General features: G+C 43.0%; 1 protein-coding gene across 1 annotated transcript in view; it reads right to left on the bottom strand.

Moving 5' to 3' along the window:
- Window positions 1-21,422, bottom strand: part of LOC127045326 (uncharacterized) — a 201,384-nt gene extending 179,962 nt beyond the window's left edge. Inside the window, exon 1 of the mRNA XM_050941348.1 lies at window positions 21,409-21,422. The gene's annotated coding sequence lies outside the window, so the exon portion shown is untranslated. The remainder of the gene's footprint in view (window positions 1-21,408) is intronic.
- Window positions 21,423-21,743: the final 321 nt, after the last annotated feature.

The raw sequence follows: 21,743 nt of genomic DNA, 5'->3' as shown, positions 1-21,743 counted from the left end.
TGTTGACTGTTCCTGATCAACTTCCTCTCCAAGTGCTTCAGAATGGTTTCCTTGGGGACCTTCTCCATAATTTTTCCAGGGACTGAGGTGAGGCTGACTAGTCTGTAGTTCCCCGGGTTCTCCTTCTTCTCTTTTTTAAAGATGAGCACTTATATTTGCCTTTTTCCAATCATTGGAAACCTCCCCCAATTGCCACGAGTTTTCAGAGATAATGGCCAATGGCTCTGCAATAACACTAGTCAACTCCTTCAGCATCCTTGGATGCATTAGATCTGGACCCATGGACTTGTGCTTGTCCAGCTTTTCTAAATATTCCTTAACCTGTTCTTTCACCACTGAGGGTTACTCACCTCCTCCCCAAACTGTGTTGCCCAGGACAGCAGTGTGGGAGCTGACCTTGTCTGTAAATACTACAGCAAAAAAAAAAGCATTGATTACTTTAGTTTTTTCCACATCATCTGTCACTAGGTTGCCTCCTCTATTCATTAAGGGTCCCATGCTTTCCCTGAACTTTTTCTTGTTGCTATTATACCCATAGAAACCCTTCTTGTTACTCTTCACATCCCTTGCTAGCTGCAACTCCAGTTGTGTTTTGGCCTTCTGATTACACCCCTGCATGCTCGAGCAGTATTTTTATACTCCTTCCTAGTCATCCCTTGAACTTTGCTTTTTTTGAGTTAAACTTTCCCATTACTTTCCACTTTTGCTACATTCCTGTGGATTTCCTAGTTCCCAGCAGGAGTGAAGGCCTGACCTAGGAAGGTGCTCAGCATTTTCTAATCTCATTAACGTCAATAAGGCCACCTCTACACTATGGGGACTACAGGAAAATAGCTCAGATGCTGTTGCTAGGCCAGCATAACTTCATTGTGCCGACAGAGCTTGCACAGATTGAATGGTATTTCCACTGGTGTAGGAGCACCACTTCCCTAGATGAAAACAGCTAAGCTGACAGAAGCATCCTAGCATCTACACACCAGGGGTTAGGTCGGTAGAGCTACATGCTCAGGTGTGTGGATTTTTCACACCCCTGAATGCCCTTAACCACAGTGACATTATTCTTAAAGAACCCAGGAGTTACAGATCTGTGAAAACAACAAGCGTCCTAACATGTCCTCTCCCACTGTCTGATCTCACCTTTCCTGAGAGTCCAAGATTGGCAGAGTCCCTCCTGAGAGTCTCCTGGGCACACTTCAACTTTCCTTTATTGTTTACAATAGGTGCAGGGGTAGCAGAGATAACTGAAACAGCCTAACCCTCGTCTGTTCATCCACTTCCTATTTATCCCCTGCCCCCTCCCACCCCACTAACAGATCCCTGGAAGGGAAAAATCTTTACCTTAAAAGTAATTCAACATGTATGGATCTTAAGGGCATGATCTGGGATAGAGGTGCAGAATTACAGCATACAATCAAGTTGCTCACAATGGATAAATCGTTGCAGAGTGGCAGATGAAGAGCTAAGAGAAACATTCATCACTACAATGAATGCTTATTTATCTACTCTTAGATATTAACAGTTAAGTATGTCTGTTATTCATTCAGATTCAGAAAATGAACAAGGGCGATATTTTCTATTCTGTCCATGGATACAGCCTACCAAGACAGGAAGCACAAAATGCCAAAGTTTAGCCCCAGGAACGTGATGATATAAATAGTATGGGCTGAAGTGAAAGATCACAGCTGCTGATGGGGAAGAGTCCCATGTATGGAGGAAAAGCTTAGAAAGATGTAGCTAAAAATGCTAAAGAAGGCAGTTTCTTATTGCACTCTTACTGTTCAACACACTTTTCTCAAATATACATGGGCCAGTTCTGGAACTGCACAGTGCATACAGATCCTGTTGAAGTTAAAAGGATTTGCATGCTCAGAGCAGCTATGAAATCAGACCCAGTGTGACAATGGTATCTCTGAAAGAAATATCCTAAGTAGAGAAGGGAACAAAGGGAGAATAGGGTTTGTTAACAAGCACACAAAACCAGTGCTTCTCCACTAATCAAGAAGGGAAAGCCATTGATAAAGGATGCTTTAGAAATTCACAGAGGAGAAAGATAACAGTGCACAGTGTCCAAGACCTTCTAAAAGAGCTTCATACAGCCATAGTCACATGTGCATCAGTCTTGCAGCTTTGGACCCTGTAGACTGTCTATTTGCCTATATGCTCTGATTGTAAAAGTGATCCACAATAGCCACTGTACAGGGAGGAGGATTTGTTTTAATGAAGAAGGGGGGAGGAGAGTAGGCTTTGCCTCAAGTCTACTTAGCATTCAACATCAACTTGTCCTGCTCCCCCTTCAACCTATGCTATAGCAAAACAATACTGCCATGTCAAAGTTATCCAGTGCCTTATTTCCCCTTTGAGAAACAGACTTGAGCTCATGTCTCCCTTCCATTTGGCTTTAACTCAGAAGCTACAGATATGTTTAAAGAACAAAGGAAAGATGTCCGAGTCTCCACTAACATGTCCAAAGCTTTCCACTCATCCCTGAACTTCAGACAAGTTTATGACTGCACTCTGTTCTTTTCTGTGTAGTTTGCAAATCATTTCCTTTCCTTACTTGTAAGAGGCATGTTTCTATTTTAGAGCAGGCAAGGAAAGTGTAATCTCCCTCTAAATTTTCACCTCCACCCCACCCCACCCTTTCTTTATTAAGTTCTTTAGTCTCTTCACAACATATTCCTATGCAGCAGCAGTCATACAGATTTCAGGAACATTCAACAAACTGTTTATAGCTCTTTGTGACCTTAGACTATTTTTCCAACACTGGAATTCCCCCACCCCCTCAAAAATAAATATATCTTAAACTTATTGCCATTATCATAAAAACTGCCAGGAGCTTCCTTTTGCAGACTCAGGCTGTGGATGTGGAGACTAAGCATTCTCGGGTAGTTAATAGGATGACTACATACAAGAAGCAGGCAGCTGTTAACTTGTTTTAGACACCAGATATTAGCCAAGCAAACTGACTGTCTTGTGGATGTTCACAGCTGTGGCATTGTCATGTTTTGACAAGACTAAGGGTATGTCTACATCTACAATTTTGCAGCGCTGGTTGTTACAGCTGTATTAGTACAGCTGTATAGGGCCAGCGCTGCAGAGTGGCCACACTTACAGCAACCAGCGCTGCAAGCGGTGTTAGATGTGGCCACACTGCAGCGCTGTTGGGCGGCTTCAAGGGGGGTTCGGGGAACGCGAGAGCAAACCGCAGGGAAGGAGACCTGCTTGCACGGGGGTTCGGGGAACGCGAGAGCAAACCGGGGAAGGAGACCTGCTTCCCCGCGGTTTGCTCTCGCGTTCCCCGAACCCCCTGCAAACCGCGGGGAAGGAGACCTGCTTGCTCGGGGGTTCGGGGAACGCGAGAGCAAACCGGGGAAGGAGACCTGCTTGATTACCAGAGAGGCTTCCTCAGGTATGCTGGGATACCTGCTTATTCCACGGAGGTCAAGAAAAGCGCTGGTAAGTGTCTACACTTGATTACCAGCGCTGGATCACCAGCGCTGGATCCTCTACACCCGAGACAAAACGGGAGTACGGCCAGCGCTGCAAACAGGGAGTTGCAGCGCTGGTGATGCCCTGCAGATGTGTACACCTCCTAAGTTGCAGCGCTGTAACCCCCTCACCAGCGCTGCAACTTTGTGATGTAGACAAGCCCTAACTGCCATTAGCCTAATTAGCTTTGTGTTTCCAGAGACTTGAAGAAAGGCCACCTATGTGGTCTTTGCCATCGCTAGGTATAGTAGCTGCTATTAATAAACGTCAGCATTTGCCAGCAGTTATCAGACAGTGGGATTTGAGATATAACCATCTATATTTAAAACAGGACCCCACTCTGATAAATATGTGGCATCGACTGATAATGGTAATTTAATATTTCTTAGTATACATTTACATTATTTCCATTCATTATGCATTGTTATTATATTTTGAATTCTCAAGCCAACCAGTAGCATATATTATTTCTATAATAGGTAGTAGTTTGCCTGATACTTTGCAGAAAGGTAGGAAAATAAAATTCCTCTGTGATGCCTGACCTCAGGGATTGAAGCAGCAACACTCCATAGCTAAAAGCATGATCTGTATCAGCTTGATCTAAAGAGCCTAGCCTCTGTAACTAGGGGCTATCACAGTTTATACCCTCTGCTGATTAGCCCTAAGGGGAACCTATAACACACACTCACCAATAGGTTACACTCGCACAAGAAAATTTATAATCAAAGGGCTAAATTGTGGCAGCAAGCTGTCAAAGGGGCAGAGCCGCTGGCTCACGTTCAGCCCACCCCATTTCACTGGGTGCCACTAGCCGTACTCCTTGTGCTCATGGGAGCTCAACAAGTGCAGTTATGGCTGGCCCCTTGGCTGAGGGCACCAGGGAGATCTGAAAGTGGTTAAACATACACTAAGGGCTGTATAGCATTCTGGGTATTGTGAGAAGCCAGTGTATGCAAGGGACTCATGGAAGCTTTTTCACTGGAGGTTTTCAAAAGGAGGCTGCCTGGGATGCTTTAGACACAAAAAATTGTGCATCTTGGCGGGGGGGTAGACTAGATCAGTGGTTCTCCAACTAGGGCTGCCGCTTGTTCAGGGAAAGCCCCTGGTGGGCTGGACAAGTTTGTTTACCTGCTGCATCTGCAGTTTCAGCCGATTGTGGCTCCCATTGGCTGCGGTTCGCCGCTCCAGGCCAATGGGGGCTGCAGGAAGAGGCGCGGGCTGAGAGACGTGCTGGCCGCCCTTCCTGCAGCCCCCATTGGCCTGGAGCAGCAAACCACAGCCAGTGGGAGCCGCAATCAGTCAAACCTGCTGTCATGGTATATTTCCCCACTCTGAACCTTAGCGTCCAAAAGATGGGGTACCAGCATGAATTCCTCTAAGCACAATTACCAGCTTAGTACTTGTAGCGCTGCCACCAACCAGGAATTCCAGTGCCTGGTACACTCTGGTGCCCCCAAAACCTTGCCTGGTGACCCCCAAGACCCAGACCCTCTGGATCTTAACACAAGGAGAGTAAACCCTTTCCCTTACCGTTGCCTCTCCCTGGCTTCCCCTCCCTGGGTTACCCTGGAAGATCACTGTGATTCAAACTCCTTGAATCTTAAAACAAAGAGGAAAATGCACCTTCCCCCTTCCTTCTCTCTCCCCCTCCCAGATTCTCCCTGAGAGGAAAGTAATCCTAACACAGAGAGAAAATTAACCTTTCTCTCCCCTTCCCTCTTTTCTCCCCACGGATTCACTGGTGGATCCAGACCCAGTCCCCTGGGGTCTCACCAGAATAAAAAAACAATCAGGTTCTTAAACAAGAAAAGCTTTTAATTAAAGAAAGAAAAAACAGTAAAAATTATCTTTGTAAATTTAAAATGAAATAGGTACAGGGTCTTTCAGCTATAGACACTGGGAATACCCTCCCAGCCTAAGTATACAAGTACAAATTAAAATCCTTCCAGCCAAATACACATTTGAACTCCTCCCAGCCAAATACACATTTGCAAATAAAGAAAACAAACATAAGCCTAACTCGCTTTATCTACCTAGTACTTACTATTCTGGACATATAAGAGACTGTATCAGAGCGATTGGAGAGAAACCTGGTTGCACATCTGGTTACTCTCAGAACCCAGAGAGAACAACAACCAAAATCTAACAGCACACACAGACTTCCCTCCCTCAAGTTTTGAAAGTATCCTGTCCCCTGATTGGTTCTCTGGTCAGGTGACAGCCAGGCTTACTGAACTTGTTAACCCTTTACAGGCAAAAGAGACAGGAAGTACTCCTGTTCTATTAACCCTTACTTATCTATTTATGACACCTGCAGACGCGACAGGTAAACAAACCAGCTCGGCCCGCCAGGGGCTTTCCCTGAAAGAGCAGCGGCCGTAGTTTGAGAACCACTAGACTAGATGACCCTAGCAGTCCCTTCTAGGCCTATGATTCTGTGATTCAAGTAGGCAGCCATAATTTGTCTATCTGTGCCCACTGCGGACTGAAGAGGAGGACCACTCTGCAAGTGCTGCTGGCCTAGAGAAGGCATGTCTTGGTGGAGCAGGTGCATGGCCGTTATCCCATCCTCTTTCAAAACAAAGCCTGGAGGTGGGTGCTAGGAGCTCCCCTACTACTATAGCAAGGGTCTCTAGTGAGCACATTTCAGCTAATGGATTGGGAAGCACAATGCATTCAGGCATTGCTATCTAGGCAGCATCCCTCCTTACAGAGCTGCTCAGAACTCTTGGGTAGGGGTTTCCACAGACGCCTAAGGGTGTAAGACGCCCAACTCCCATTGAAATTTAGGAGGGCAGAGTTTGGTGATTAACTCCCCAAAGGTTCATTGGAAAAATCACAACCTAGAAACCTTACTTTGATTCTAATTAGTCAAACCTTATATCACACCCTTCTGACATATGCATGATTTTACAGCAGCATACAGGTTGCCCAGAGAATTCAATAACTTTCCCAAGGTTACACAGCAAGCAAGCAGCAGAGCCAGGACTCAAACCAAGGAGGTCTGATTCTCTGCAATGTATTAGCTTACACTTGCATCATTTTTTGAGGGAGAGTTCTATTTATCACAGCTCAAGGGAAAATACAAATATGCTTATGGAGAAAAAAAAAGAATCTGTAATTAGACAATTACAATTAGACAATAGCTTTGGCTACCAAGAGAATAAATGCTTGTTTCTAAAGATTGAGGAAACAAAGAAAGAGTAGTGCAGGGAATAAATCAAAAGAATACTATACATTATTTACTCCTTAATAATTAGTTTATGCCATCAAAGGGCTTCACAAACATCATTTCGTAAACCAGACAATACTATTATTGTCTTGGTAAAGTACTTGCTGTTCAAAGCAGTAAACACACAGCCAATTCCATTGATTCACATTTGGGTTGTAGATCTCAGGGACATAACCAGAGAGTGTGTAGCCTGTAATAGTGGGAAGCTTCCAGCAGGCCCTCTGCCTCCAGTTTTATTTGCAACACAAGATGGCAGCACCTGCCTATGTTTTAAAGGAAATGTGCAATAATACTACATGTGTCTGTACAATGATTTTTTTATCAAAGGCATTTTCCACTTCATTTTCCAGCCATTTTATCATGATAAATATTTTGATGAACAAAAAGAGAACCACCCCTCTATTCACGCAGTATATTTTAGCATTCTGTTTGTTGGGGTGGTGATTCAGACCTTGGTTAGAAGTGTAGAACTGAATTTGCTCTTTTGAAGTCACAGTGTTATTTGAGTGTGGTGGTTTTGGAACTGAGATTTAAAATGGATCTGGGGAACCTCTATTTTTCTAGTTTCAAAACACTGATACTTTTTGGAATGGTTTGTAGATCAAATTACTATGGAAAAAAAACCCCAAGAAAAATGAGACTGAAAGACAAGATTATGCTCTTAATGTGAAGTCACCCTCCAAGCAGACATACCAGTGCTGCTCCCACTGAAGCCCCAGAGAACAGCCTCATTATTGGGCCTAATGCTGCTATCACATTCTTTTCATCCTTTTGACTTCAATGGCGATAATTCTCATTTAATCCCGTGTAAGAGCCGAATCAGACCCATTGACTTCAATGGGAGCAGACCCACGTTTTTGTACCAATGTCCAAATGCAGAATTATACTTCACTGCAAAGCACTTTTCTGCTTCAAAAGACATAATGTAAAACATATTGTATTGCACTGTTACTTCCAGCATGCACAGTTCTACCATTTCCCAAAGAGTTTGAATAAATCTTTAAACCAAATTTAGTTGATGACTGACCCATAGATCAAGGCTGTGTTATTTTGGTGTATTCAAATATTTATTTGTGCAGTTTTCCCCAGCCTATGACAAGATCAAGATTTAAAGAGTCACTGTACTGTTTTTGGAAGTGCTAACCAATTAAAACCTCAAGGTTGCATTCTGCTTCTACTGAACAAAATAAAATAAAATAAAAATCAGAAGAATGAATGATACCGTCAATGTATTTATTGGCATTAGTACATTCTTTTTTATTACTTGGATCAGGGTGACATCATTCATCATAAAGACAGTATACTTGTCTTTGAATGTTATAAAAGATGAAATTCATTCTCCTGGAAATTAAAGAGAACATTGCAAAGCTTCAGTAAAAAGTGAGACTGTATAATACTGATGATAAAATGCACTGGCTCTACATTTCTGTCCATAAACCTGAAGTAAAGCTACTGAGAATTAGTTCAAGATGAAGATCGTAATAACCTGAAATTAGTTTAGGCATCCCTCTAATCTCATTTTTCATGGTGTAGGACTATTTATCATAAAATATGTTTTCCTTCATTGGCAGTATTTCAGCTGTCTACTCACTGAATGAGAACAGTAAAGTGAGAATGAAGACATTAAGTGAAATACATGTTATTTGGGCTGGCAGAATCAGTTCACTGTCAGCAAAGCAGACAGCAGAGTCTTTGATCGGTGCTTTGGTTCCTATACTCTGAACGGCCAGGTCCTTATCTAAGGACTAGCATTGGGGGTTCAGAACCAGTCCCAGAATTTCAGTAGCCTCAAATCCTTCTTTAGCATTCTAATGGATGCTAGAGTGGGGAAAAGGCTTGACACAGTACTAAAGTTTCATTCTTTATGGGATTTTAACATTGTTTAGATGTTGCTTTCTCCCCCCTACACACCTCCCAAAAATAATTTCTTATCTACTCTGAAGACCTTTACATTATTCATATGAAACTCAGTTCTGCTGCCCTTGCACACACTGGGTACTACCCAAGGGTGCCAGAAGCCTGGTGGAAGCAGGGGAGGGTGACTGAGGCCAAAGTGGCAAGGGGATTAAAATACTACTGAAATATCTCACAAAGTACAACCGTAACATAAATAACCAGAACAGAAAATGTAGCCATTTTGTAATATATATTGCTGGCACATGATGGCATATATCACATTAATAGATGTGCAAGTGAACAAGCCCCGGATGGTGTGGCTGATGTGGGTAGGTCCTAATGCCCCTCTTCCATGTACATTGGCCACACCAGACAATCTCTACACAAAAGAATAAATGGACACAAATCTGACATCACGAATCATATATTCAAAAACCAGTAGGAGAACACTTCAGTCTCTCTGGTCACTCAATAACAGACCTAAAAGTGGCAATTCTTCAACAAAAATCCTTCAAAAACAGACTCCAACATGAAGCTGAAGAACTGGAATCAGTTTGCAAACTGGGTACCATCAGATTAGGCCTGAATAAAGACTGGGAGTGGTTGGGCATTACAAAACCTAAACTTAATTTCCCGAATACTAATTTCTCCCTAATGTTACTCATACCTTCTTGTCAACTATCTGTAACGGACCACTCTCTTACCACTTCAAAAGTTATTTTTCCTCCCTTGATATCCTGCTGTTAATTGATTTATCTCGTTAGACTGACCTTACACTTTGTAAAGCAACCATCCTTTCAAGTATTTAAACCTGCTCCTGTATTTTTCACTTCATGCATCCAATGAGGTGGTTTTTAGCCCACAAAAGCTTATGCCCAAATAAATTTGTTAGTCTCTAAAGTGCCACAAGGACTCTTCATTGTTTTTGCTGATTTAGACTAACACAGCTACCACTCTGAAATTTGAAATGTGTATGTAATACATAGTATGTGACCCCCACCTCCAGCAGTCTCGTGTGCCCCGCCCTGTCCATCCTCCCTGTATCCCATGCCTCCTCCTCTAGCCTCAGGGGCAGGGTGCTGTGAAGAAGGCAGCCTCTGCCCCCTCCCTCTCTGTGGCTGGCTGCTCTAACGGTGAACTGGCTGCCTCTCTTCTGGTGCCACAGCATCCCCTGGTGGGCTAATCGTGTAATTTCAGTGTCTTCCTGGCAGACAAATATTTTTTTTCCTAATCACTGTTATTGAAATCTTCAGAGCTATTTGTAATAATAGCAGGGAAAAGGTTCAGACAGGGGGTGTTCTAAATTGTGTCTGATTGCACATGGTCCCAAGAGGGTGAATCGCTGGAGTACAGCAGAGATCCAGACAAGAGGGATGGTATGCCATCAGTTATCCTGTCTCTACACCACCTGGGGAATTCTTTTTCAGACATGCCACCCTGCCCTTGCCCCTCAACCTTGGGAATCCTCAAAAGTCTGGTTAAATTTGCTTTACCGTCCTTTTGCACTGCTAGAGCAGTGCAAGTGGAGTGTGGCTGAGAATCTGGCCCTAGGATTATTTTACGTGTAAATAAGAAGAGTAAGAGGAGACATCATAGGTGCTGACTCTGTGGGTGGTCTGGGGCTGGAGCACCCCAGAAAAGAAATAACAGTGCTCGGCACCCACAGGCAGCCCCGCTGACCAGCTCCTTCCTCTGCCCCCTTCCCAGTGGGTCGAGCACCCCCCAGCACATTAGAAAGTCAGCGCCTCTGGGAGATATGATTAAAAATGGTATTGAGTGGGGCACACTCAGTTTTCCTTATATGAAAGAGTCAAAGTCAATGAAGCTAGAGGCAACTAGTTTAGAGTGAACAAAAGGAAATCCTTCCTTGTAAATAGTGTTATTACCATGTACAGCTCATGGAGCCGAGCTAGTGAGGTAAAGTGGCTTACATAGGTTCAAAATGAGATTAGAACATGAGGGTCATATTCTGCTTATAGACTGAGGTAGATCCAGAGCAACTCCATTACCCAGAATAGCCCAGTACAGTTACTTCAGATTCACTCCCATCTAATCTCTAAATAAGAACAGAATCTTTTATTGGACCAACTTCTGTGGGTGAGTGTAGTGGGGCAGCTGCCCACTCCCACAGAAAAGGGGTTAAAAGCAGCCCTGGAGAGGGCTGCAGCTGAGATAAGGAGTGAAAGCAGCTGAGGGAGTAGCTGACCACAGGTGTGGCCAGATCAATCAGGGCTCAGCTGGCCCTGATAAGAAGGCTGGGGGCCAGGAGCAGAAGGAGTCTCACTCTAGCCCTGGAGTGGGAAGGGCTAGCTGTCTGGGAGTAAGGTACCTGAAGCGGAGCAGTGCTGGAGAAAGGAAAAGGGAGCTTGGGAGCTCCAGCCTGGTAAACCCCCAGGCTGCAGGCCTCGTTAAAGGCCCCAAAACATAGTGGGGCTGCAGAGAGGCAGCCCAGGGGTAGGCAAAGGCAGCAGGTCCTACCCCTTGCCAATGTTGAGTGGCCATTACAGACTGCAGTGTGCCTCAGAGAAAAGGGGCCAGATGATGATGACTGGCAGTAGCCACTGAGGCAGGTGGGCTTAGAGGGATGGCGATTCCCCTGGAGGGGAGACCCAGAGTATGAGGGTACTGTGGTAGGGCAGCACCCCAAGATATGAAGGGCACTGGGGTCTGGGAGGGACACCAGACCTAAGGCAGATGAGACACCAGCCAGCAGAGGGTGCTCTGGGCCGGACAAGAGCTAATTCCCGGGGTAACCAGCAGGGGGTGCTGCACTGGTGAGTCAACAATCTGCTATAGTGAGAGCTTTTGAGCCAACAGAAGCTGGTCCAATAAAAGATATTACCTCACTCACCTTATCTGTCTAATATCCTGGGACTGACACAGCTACAACTACACTTCATGTAAGAACAGAATCTGCGGTTATACTAGATAGGATAATAATTACAAGGGGTGTCAATCATCATACTTCAGGAAGCACCACTGGCTGATGTCAGGAAGCAATTCCTTTCCCCATCTCCAGAGCACCCAAGGTGTAGTATTTCACAATTGTCCACATGCATGATGGGAATTTTATGCCTTCTTCAGGTACAAGTCACTTTCAGAGACAACATAGCTAGATTGTGTTTCTCAGCATCATAAACACGCATGGTTAGTTTGGAAATTATTTTTTTCCTTTGTGTCTAGGAAATCTTGTCATCTTTATTTTCCTCTTAATAGCACTTAAAGGGAAAACTGTGCAAATACTTCGCTGCGTATTTGGGTTATGTATTTCTTGTAAATTCAGTGATAATAGAGCAAGTTCTAATCAACTTCAAATTCACCAGAGTTGTTTTCAATGAGCATAGAATTGGGCTTGGTGTTAACAAACAAAGTCAATGTCTGTTTGATGATCCACCCCCACATTTCATTGGTGATCACATCACAAAAGCAGAGAGGGAGAAACCAGGTTACAAATAATGGTACACTTTCCTATTGGCTATTTTATTACATCAGTGTTAACATTCAATTCATTGCAAGCTTCCAAGGATTTTCATTCCAGCCCATCCAAATCCCTGTACAAAACTTAGTTAACCTTGACAAAGCTGTATCCTTTTCAGCTGAATTTAAAGTTAGAAAAATGGAACTCATTTTAACACAGCTTAAAGATTTTTCTTCCAAATCTGCCACATTTAATAGCCAACATACAACAGAAGTTTCTTCCTGCAGTTATTACCAAGCAGAAGATGGACAAAGTCGACAGAGCTTAGACATTGAAAGTGCTTTGGCTTCACTTAAAAAAGAACTGGTAAGAGCCTTTGAACTATTATTAACGAGCTCCTCCAGTTTGGGTACATTGTTGCTGAAAGTGCATTGGATTATCTAAAGGCTCTGTGTTAAAAGCTGAGAACAAGTTAGTCACTAATGAGCAAGCTTTCTATATTTGCGTCAGAAAATATATGCGCACAGTTAAGTAACTGCTTTTAATATGAATAATCATTCACCAAGTCAACACATACACTGGTTAGTGATTATTTGCAGTTGTGTAATTGGTCCAATTCCTTATTTATTAGTTACCAACAATTAATCTTGAATATTAATATACAATTTACAAATTGATCCTCAAAGAAATTGAGACGTTAACAGCAATTTCAGGAAATTTTCTCTTTAGAGAGGGCTTACAAAATGCATGCCTTGTATAGTAAACATGTTTAAAATCTTAGATCTTTGGGACAAGGTCTATCTTCTTGTTACATGTGTGTGCCATGTCTAGCACAGTGGGCCTGATCCCTGACTGGGGCCTCTAGGTGCTTCCTCAATACTACTACTACTAATTAATAATAAGAAATGCACTTAGGCATTTTATTATATTGTAAACTAGTAATCTGACCTTTTTGCAATTACTATGTTGCAGTATGTTATGTGTGCAATTCTGTGGTTAACATTGTCTTTACAATCATTTGTCAAAAAATCATTTTCTATGCATTGACTTCCCTTCAGAATGATACTGACTGGCTAGACAGACATGTCATGGGAAAGTGTCAATGCATTTTAAGGTGAAATAAAGGTGAACAGAGTTTAGACTGGATAATACTTTCCTGTCTGCTCATCTCACCTCTCATGGTCTTGGGCATCTTCACTTGCCCTGTGGGAGATTCCCATGCACTCCCACTGCAATTCTTTAGTTTCAATAAATGTAAGGCCAAAAAGACCAGAGACTAATGAAAATGACACCATTCTAGAACTGATGGCAGGTTTAGTGCAGTCATTTAGAAACCCTCTGATAGTGCTTGTGAGCTGAAATCCAGATTCTGCAATCTTTAAACATGGACTTAGGCCCCCTTTACTTTCAGCTTAAGGTGCCAGATCCTCAGCTGGTATAAGTAGCACAGCTCCATTGATTTCAAAGGAAGTACACTGATACACACTGAGGACTGGGCCCAGTGGGACTACAAGGAGTGTGGTACCATGCAACATGTACATGTGGCAGAATCTGTGTAAAGTTTGCCACTGAACAATTTTAATAAATAGTTTAAAACTAAAATCCATATGAATGTTTTTGCAGAAAAAAGTGAATGTATATACACAGCCTTAATTTCTAATGCAATACTATAGATGTATAGAGTTTAAAGCCAGAAGGGACTATTGCATAGGTTCCCAGACTCTGGGTTTCGAGCCTAACTAGGGTCACACCATCAGCAGATAGGGCTGCAGGTCCGATGGGCCAGATTTGGCCTATGAGGTGATGGTAACTGCCCCCGCATGTGTCTGGACCAGTTGCATAAATGCCATACCAGGAGGCTGCCATTTTGATCTACAAATGGCCAGCATCTGCACAGTATGACCTGGCACATACAGTGTGTGCAAGGTCACATTGTATGGAGGCTGCCATTTTGTAGATCAAAATGGCAGCCTCCCAGTGTGGTGTTGGTGGAGCAGATGCGGACATTTTGGCTATGCAGAGGCAGCTGTGCAGACACCAGAGTGGCCATTTGTACAATCTGGGTGTACAAGCAGCCATCTGAGGCACTTGAAAGCAGAAGTTCCTTATCTGTGGGCAGCAGCCTCAAAGCATCCTCTTTGCTTCAGCTGGTAGGAGTCTTTGCTAGCCTCTTCTGAGATAGGAATCAGCAGTGGCTTGTAACCTCCTTAAGGCAGGACCCATATCTTCTTTTATGCCATGCTGAGTACCCTTTTGGCACTCAAGGATAAAGAATCATATTAAGTTGCTGTTTCTGTGCTGCCCTAATGTCCCCACACAGGGCATTCCTAAGTCCTGGCCTCACTTGCTTCACTGTGAATTCTGCTTTCTGATTTGTGAGAAGAGGCACAATGGACTCTTTTTATGCAGAGTATCTGCTTCAGACTCCAGCAGTGAATCTAGTGATGCAGTTATGAATGAACAACTCATCCAAGAAACGTGCTCAAATATGACAAGGCTTTCTTTGATTATGGCTTCCCCAATGTTTTGGTCAAGAATGAAGAAAAATCACAATGCCTATGTCACATGGTGTTATCTAGCAAAAGCATGAAGCCTAATACACTTCAACACTTGGAAACCCTTTCACAAGGAACACACAGGAAAACCAAGATCATTTTTCCAGCAGCAGAAAAGAAAACTTTTATGTCAATAATTGCACTTCAAGAGAGCCATGTCCATCTCTGACCAAGCTCAAAAGGCTTCATTTCATGTGAGGTACCCCACCACACATGCCAAGAAGCCTCATACAACTGGTGAGACTTTGATTTTGCCAGCTGCAATCAATATGGTGAACACATTGTGTGGAGAAACCTAGCCACACAAGCATACCACTCTCCAACACAGTGAAGAAAAGGACTGACGTGATAGCACAGATCAGGAAAATATACTGGTGGAGTGTCAAAATATATGGATGCTTTTGCTCTTCAAGTTGATCTGAGCACTGAGGGTAGTGATGCATATTTCTTGGCTTTTTTGAAATACACAAGGAAAGGTGCAATTCCCCAAAAATTCAGTTCTGTCTCCCTCTTCCCAGACGTGAGCAAGCACAAGGAATGTTTGATGTACTAGATGAAAGACAAAGATACCATGTTATCACATTGTGGGGCTTTTGCACAGATGAATCTTGATCTATGGCAGGCCACAAAGCAAGTCTTCATGTCTTGGTAAAGCAAGTTGCTCAGTCTGTTTTCATGGAAGCACTGCATGATTCACACACAGAACAAGTGGCATTTAAAGCTCTAAGTCCCGAGCTAGGTGAAGTTTGCAGCATGTTTCATTTATTGTGAACTACATTAAGACTCAGCCTCCTTGCATATGTCAGTTTGTAAATCCATGTGAAGAAACTGTCTGATTCATGATGTGTTGTTCCACACTGAAGCTTCTTGGCTTTCAAGAGGAAAAGCACTGGACAATTTTTTGAACTGAGAGTTAAGCTGTGTACTTATACAGTGAACTACAAAGAGTGAATACATTGATTTTCTATGCGACCCTAGAAAGATGTGTTGTCTTGCCTATATCACACACACATTTGGGAAACTGAATGAATTGAACACAAGTCTGCAAGGAAAGAACACTTATGTCCTTCAGCTGAGTTACTGAATAACCGGATTCAGGAAGAAAATTGTTTTCTGGAAAAATAATTTATTGAAGACAAATGATGAATCCTTCCTGAAGTTTTGCAAGTTCCTGGCTGACAGTGAAATTATTCAGCCTCCCATACAGGTGATAGTTGAGCATCTCAGCTGGCTGGAGGAACATTTTGCATCCGCCCCTTCCCCCCACGCCAATTGGATATGACAAAGTATGATTGAGTGTGAAACCCCTTTCAGTGCAAGTTGATTTCAGCTGCTGGTAAATGCATGGCATCAGAATAGCTCATGAAAATTTCCTGCTATTGATTCTTCTGAGGAATGTGCACCCAACTTTCTCTCCTGGAGTTCCGGTTCAATATAAAAAATGGATATCCTGCACTCTCAACACATGCCCTGAAACTGATGGTGCCATTCACAAGCACATATTTGTGTGAAGCTGGATTCAGTGCACTTGTGTCCATCGGTATTTATCTACAGTTGATGTCACATCAGAGATTAGATGTGCAATATCCACCATGCCACTGGACTCCACGAAGCTGTGTCACAACACCCCCAGAGCCAATGTCACATTAAAGAGCATTAAATAGCACACTTAAAGTATGAATCCCTTGGATTGCTTGCCCACTGTGCTGCTTACGTTGCTGTCTGGGATCACAGGAAACAGTGTGTCTCAAAATAGGATCATGCAGGCAAAAAGTTGTGGAACAGTTGGACTATTAGATCAATCATTCTGACCTCCTGTATATCACAGGCCATAGAATTTCACACACACACACCCTACCCCTGACTGTATTGAGTCCTGTGCTGTGTTTGGCTATAGAGAATCTTCCAGAAAGGCATCTAGTCTTGATCTGAAGACAAAGACAGAGTATCCACCCTTTCTTCAGTTGTTTTCTGCAGGTAAATCACTCTCACTGTTAAAAAGCTGTGCCTACATTTCTAATTTGAATTTGTCTGGCTTCAGCTTCCAGCCATTGGTTCTTGTTATGCTGCAGATTTTCTCTGCTAGTCTAAAGAGCCATTTAGTACCTGGTATAGGGCCAGGTTGTGTCCCTGACATCATACCACTGGAGGGACACCCCCGCCCCAGACACACTTTCTCTCTCATCCCAGTGGAAGAATTTGGAGGAGTCTTAACTGTCTTCCTCCCCCATAGCTCTTGTCGCACTGTTTGGAGCAGCTCACCACTGCGAGTGACTATCTCAGGGCAGATCGTCAAAAAAACAGGGCAGACACCCCAAAGTGGTGGTATGTTCTATAATTAGAATTTACTAAGTCAGTAACAAATGTGAACTCTTGCGTCACTCTACCAGTCTTACCATGGAGTCACAGCCAGTTCCCTTAGCCTCTCCAGCCTATCTTACTATCCAGACAAACTGAATTTTGTGATAAAAGGTTATTAAAAACTAAAATCACACCACATTAGGTTGCTCTCAGTCCCAAAGGACTAACCACTTACCCCAGATCAATTGATACTCCAAATCTTATACCAAAGACAACACTGGAAGCCAATTCTATAGTAAACTAACTACAGGTATATTAGCTAAGAAAAAGAAATGAGTTAATGAGAGGTTAAAGCAGGTGAAATATAGTAGCAGGTATATCACAGTTTGTAACTCCAAATAGTGGCAGTGGTGTAATCAAAACTGCCAGTTTCCCAAAAGTCCCTCAGGGCTACCCAGAATAACTCTGGGGATCTCTATCTTCTCATTCAGTTATTCTGCTCTATTAGAATCCAAACAGTCCATAGATGATGGATCATTTCTTGAATCCATATTTACAGCTCCTTTACACAGAAAGCCAGATGACAGTATCTGTACTCACATTGGTTTTTTTCTTTGATGAAAGATAGTGAGGAATGCAGTCCGAGTTCTTGACCTCCATCATCACACAAAATGGCCACTTGCTTTCAAATTAGCATTTTCTGTTAAAAGTTCTTAAGTCCTTCATTAGCATTTCACAAGATTTCTTTGATGGGTAATTTAGTTACAGGGTTACACACAAGTGAAAATGTTTGCTGGTACAATAGGAATAGAAACGTGAGAACACCAGAGGTAATGACCCATTAGTTTTCATGAAGTTTAAACATATGAATATATACATTGTTACTTTGATCTATCCTAATAGCAGATAAATTGACCTGATTATACTCTTACATCTAAATCACTTTTGATCTATACTAACACAAATGAACTAGCCCGTTGCCCTGATCTGACTTGGTTTACCAGCATCATCGCCCTGTCCTCTAATTTTTTTTTGCAGGAGTCAGTCTATGCTTTGATTATTTTTCATTTCTTTTCTCCAAAACTCTTAAAATTATTACTTTTTATATTTATCCAAAAATAATAAAAAGCATCATCTCTGCTTATTAGGCCTCAATTGAATATTGTGTCCAGTTCTGGGCACCACATTTCAGGAAAGATATGGACAAATTGGATAAAGTCCAGAGAAGAGCAACAAAAATGATCACAGGTCTAGAAAACATGACCTATGAGGAAAGATTTTAAAAAATTGTGTTTGTTTAGTCTGGAGAAGAGAAGACAGAGAGGTCATGATAAGTTTTCAAGTACATAGATTCATAGACTCATAGACTTTAGGACTGGAAGGGACCTCGAGAGGTCATCGAGTCCAGTCCCCTGCCCTCATGGCAGGACCAAATATTGTCTAGACCATCCCTAATAGACATTTATCTAACCTACTCTTAAATATCTCCAGAGATGGAGATTCCACAACTTCCCTAGGCAATCTATTCCAGTGTTTAACTACCCTGACAGTTAGGAACTTTTTCCTAATGTCCAACCTAAATCTCCCTTGCTGCAGTTTAAGCCCATTGCTTCTTGTTCTATCATTGGAGGCTAAGGTGAACAAGTTTTCTCCCTCCTCCTGATGACACCCTTTTAGATATCTGAAAACTGCTATCATGTCCCCTCTCAGTCTTCTCTTTTCCAAACTAAACAAACTCAATTCCTTCAGCCTTCCTTCATAGGTAATGTTCTCAAGACCTTTAATCATTCTTGTCGCTCTTCTCTGGACCCTCTCCAATTTCTCTACATCTTTCTTGAAATGCGGTGCCCAGAACTGGAAACAATACTCCAGTTGAGGCCTAACCAGGGCAGAGTAAAGCGGAAGAATGACTTCTCGTGTCTTGTTTACAACACACCTGTTAATGCATCCCAGAATCACGTTTGCTTTTTTTGCAACAGTATCACACTGTTGACTCGTATTAAGCTTGTGGTCTACTATGAACCCTAGATCTCTTTCTGCCATACTCGTTCCTAGACAGTCTCTTCCCATTCTGTATGTGTGAAACTGATTGTTCCTTCCTAGGTAGAGCACTTTGCATTTATCTTTATTGAACTTCATCCTGTTTACCTCAGACCATTTCTCCAATTTGTCCAGATCATTTTGAATTTTGACCCTGTCCTCCAAAGCAGTTGCAATCCCTCCCAGTTTGGTATCGTCTGCAAACTTAATAAGCGTACTTTCTATGCCAACATCTAAATCGTTGATGAAGATATTGAACAGAACCGGTCCCAAAACAGACCCCTGCGGAACCCCACTTGTTATACCTTTCCAGCAGGATTGGGAGCCATTAACAACTACTCTCTGAGTACGGTTATCCAGCCAGTTATGCACCCACCTTATAGTAGCCCCATCTAAATTGTACTTTCCTAGTTTATCTATAAGAATATCATGCGAGACCGTATCAAATGCCTTACTAAAGTCTAGGTATATCACATCCATCGCTTCTCCCTTATCCACAAGGCTCGTTATCCTATCAAAGAACGCTATCAGATTAGTTTGACACAATTTGTTCTTTACAAATCCATGCTGGCTATTCCCTATCACCTTACCACCTTCCAAATGTTTGCAAATGATTTCTTTGATTACCTGCTCCATTATCTTCCCTGGCACAGAAGTTAAACTAACTGGTCTGTAGTTTCCTGGGTTGTTTTTATTTCCCTTTTTATAGATGGGCACTATATTTGCCCCCTTCCAGTCTTCTGGAATCTCCCCCGTCTCCCATGATTTCCCAAAGATAATAGCTAGAGGCTCAGATACCTCTTCTATTAACTCCTTGAGTATTCTAGGATGCATTTCATCAGGCCCTGGTGACTTGCAGGCATCTAACTTTTCTAAGTGATTTTTTACTTGCTCTTTTTTTATTTTCTCTTCTAAACCTACCCTCTTCCCGTAAGCATTCACTATGCTAGACATTCCTTCAGACTTCTCAGTGAAGACTGAAACAAAGAAGTCATTAAGCATCTCTGCCATTTCCACGTCTCCCGTTACTGTTTCCCCCTCCTCATTGAGCAGTGGGCCTACCCTGTCCTTGGTCTTCCTCTTGCTTCTAATGTATTGATAAAAAGTCTTCTTGTTTCCCTTTATTCCCATAGCTAGTTTGAGTTCATTTTGTGCCTTTGCTTTTCTAATCTTGCCTCTGCATTCCTGTGTTATTTGCCTATATTCATCCTTTGTAATCTGACCTAGTTTCCATTTTTTATATGACGCCTTTTTATTTTGTAGGTTACGCAAGATCTCGTGGTTAAGCCAAGGTGGTCTTTTGCCACATTTTCTATCTTTCCTAACCATCGGAATAACTTGCTTTTGGGCCCTTAATAGTGTCCCTTTGAAAAACTGCCAACTTTCCTCAGTTGTTTTCCCCCTCAATCTTAATTCCCATGGGACCTTACCTATCAGCTCTCTGAGCTTACCAAAATCCGCCTTCCTGAAATCCATTGTCTCTATTCTGCTGTACTCCCTTCTACCCTTCCTTAGAATTGCAAATTCTATGATTTCATGATCACTTTCACCCAAGCTTCCTTCTACTTTCAAATTCTCGACAAGTTCCTCCCTATTTGTTAAAATCAAGTCTAGAACAGCTTCCCCCCAGTAGCTTTTTCAACTTTCTGAAATAAAAAGTTGTCTGCAATGCAGTCCAGGAACTTATTAGATAGTCTGTGCCCCGCGGTGTTATTTTCCCAACATATATCTGGATAGTTGAAGTCCCCCATCACCACCAAATCTTGGGCTTTGGATGATTTTGTTAGTTGTTTGAAAAAAGCCTCATCCACCTCTTCCACCTGATTAGGTGGCCTGTAGTAGACTCTCAGCACGACATCACCCGTGTTTTTTACCCCTTTCAGCCTAACCCAGAGACTCTCCACACTTCCGTCTCCTATGTCCATCTCCACCTCAGTCCAATGTGTACATTTTTAATATATAAGGCAACACCTCCTCCCTTCTTCCCCTGTCTATCCTTCCTGAGCAAACTATACTCATCCACACCAACATTCCAGTCGTGTGTATTATCCCACCAAGTTTCAGTAATGCCAATAATGTCATAGTTGTATTTATTTATTAGCACTTCCAGTTCTTCCTGCTTATTACCCATACTTCTTGCATTTGTATATAGGCATCTAAGATACTGGTTTGATCTTGCCTCCCAGCTTTGCCCTGACCCTCCTTCCTCTCTGCCATTATAGCCCGTTCTCCCTCCTGTTTCCAACCCATCTCCCAGGTCTTGTTCCCCACTTACCTGTGGGCTTTGCTCACCTGTCCCCATCGAACCTAGTTTAAAGCCCTCCTTACTAGGTTAGCCAGTCTGTGCGCAAATAAGGCCTTTCCCCTCTTCGAAAGGTGAACGCCATCTGTTCCTAGCAGTCCTTCCTTGAATAGCATCCGTGGTCAAGGAAGCCAAATCCCTCCTGGCGACACCATCTTCGCAGCCAGGCATTCACCTCCACGATGCATCTGTCTCTGCCCGGACCCCTACCTTCAACAGGAAGAATCGAAGAGAATACCACCTGCGCTCCAAACTCCTTAACCCGTACTCCCAGAGCCCTGTAGTCACTCCTGATCTGCTCATTGTCACACCTCGCAGTATCATTTGTGCCCACATGGATGAGTAGCATGGGGTAGTAGTCAGAAGGCCGGATAATCCTCGACAATGCCTCTGTAACATCTCGGATACGGGCCCCTGGCAGGCAGCATACCTCCCGGGATGAACGGTCAGGGCGACAGATGGGTGTCTCCGTCCCCCTCAGCAGAGAGTCTCCAACCACCACTACCCTAC

This window comes from Gopherus flavomarginatus, chromosome 2 (assembly GCF_025201925.1).
Source record: "Gopherus flavomarginatus isolate rGopFla2 chromosome 2, rGopFla2.mat.asm, whole genome shotgun sequence".
Classification (NCBI taxonomy): domain Eukaryota; kingdom Metazoa; phylum Chordata; order Testudines; family Testudinidae; genus Gopherus; species Gopherus flavomarginatus.
This window is presented reverse-complemented; position numbering and strand designations above follow the sequence as displayed.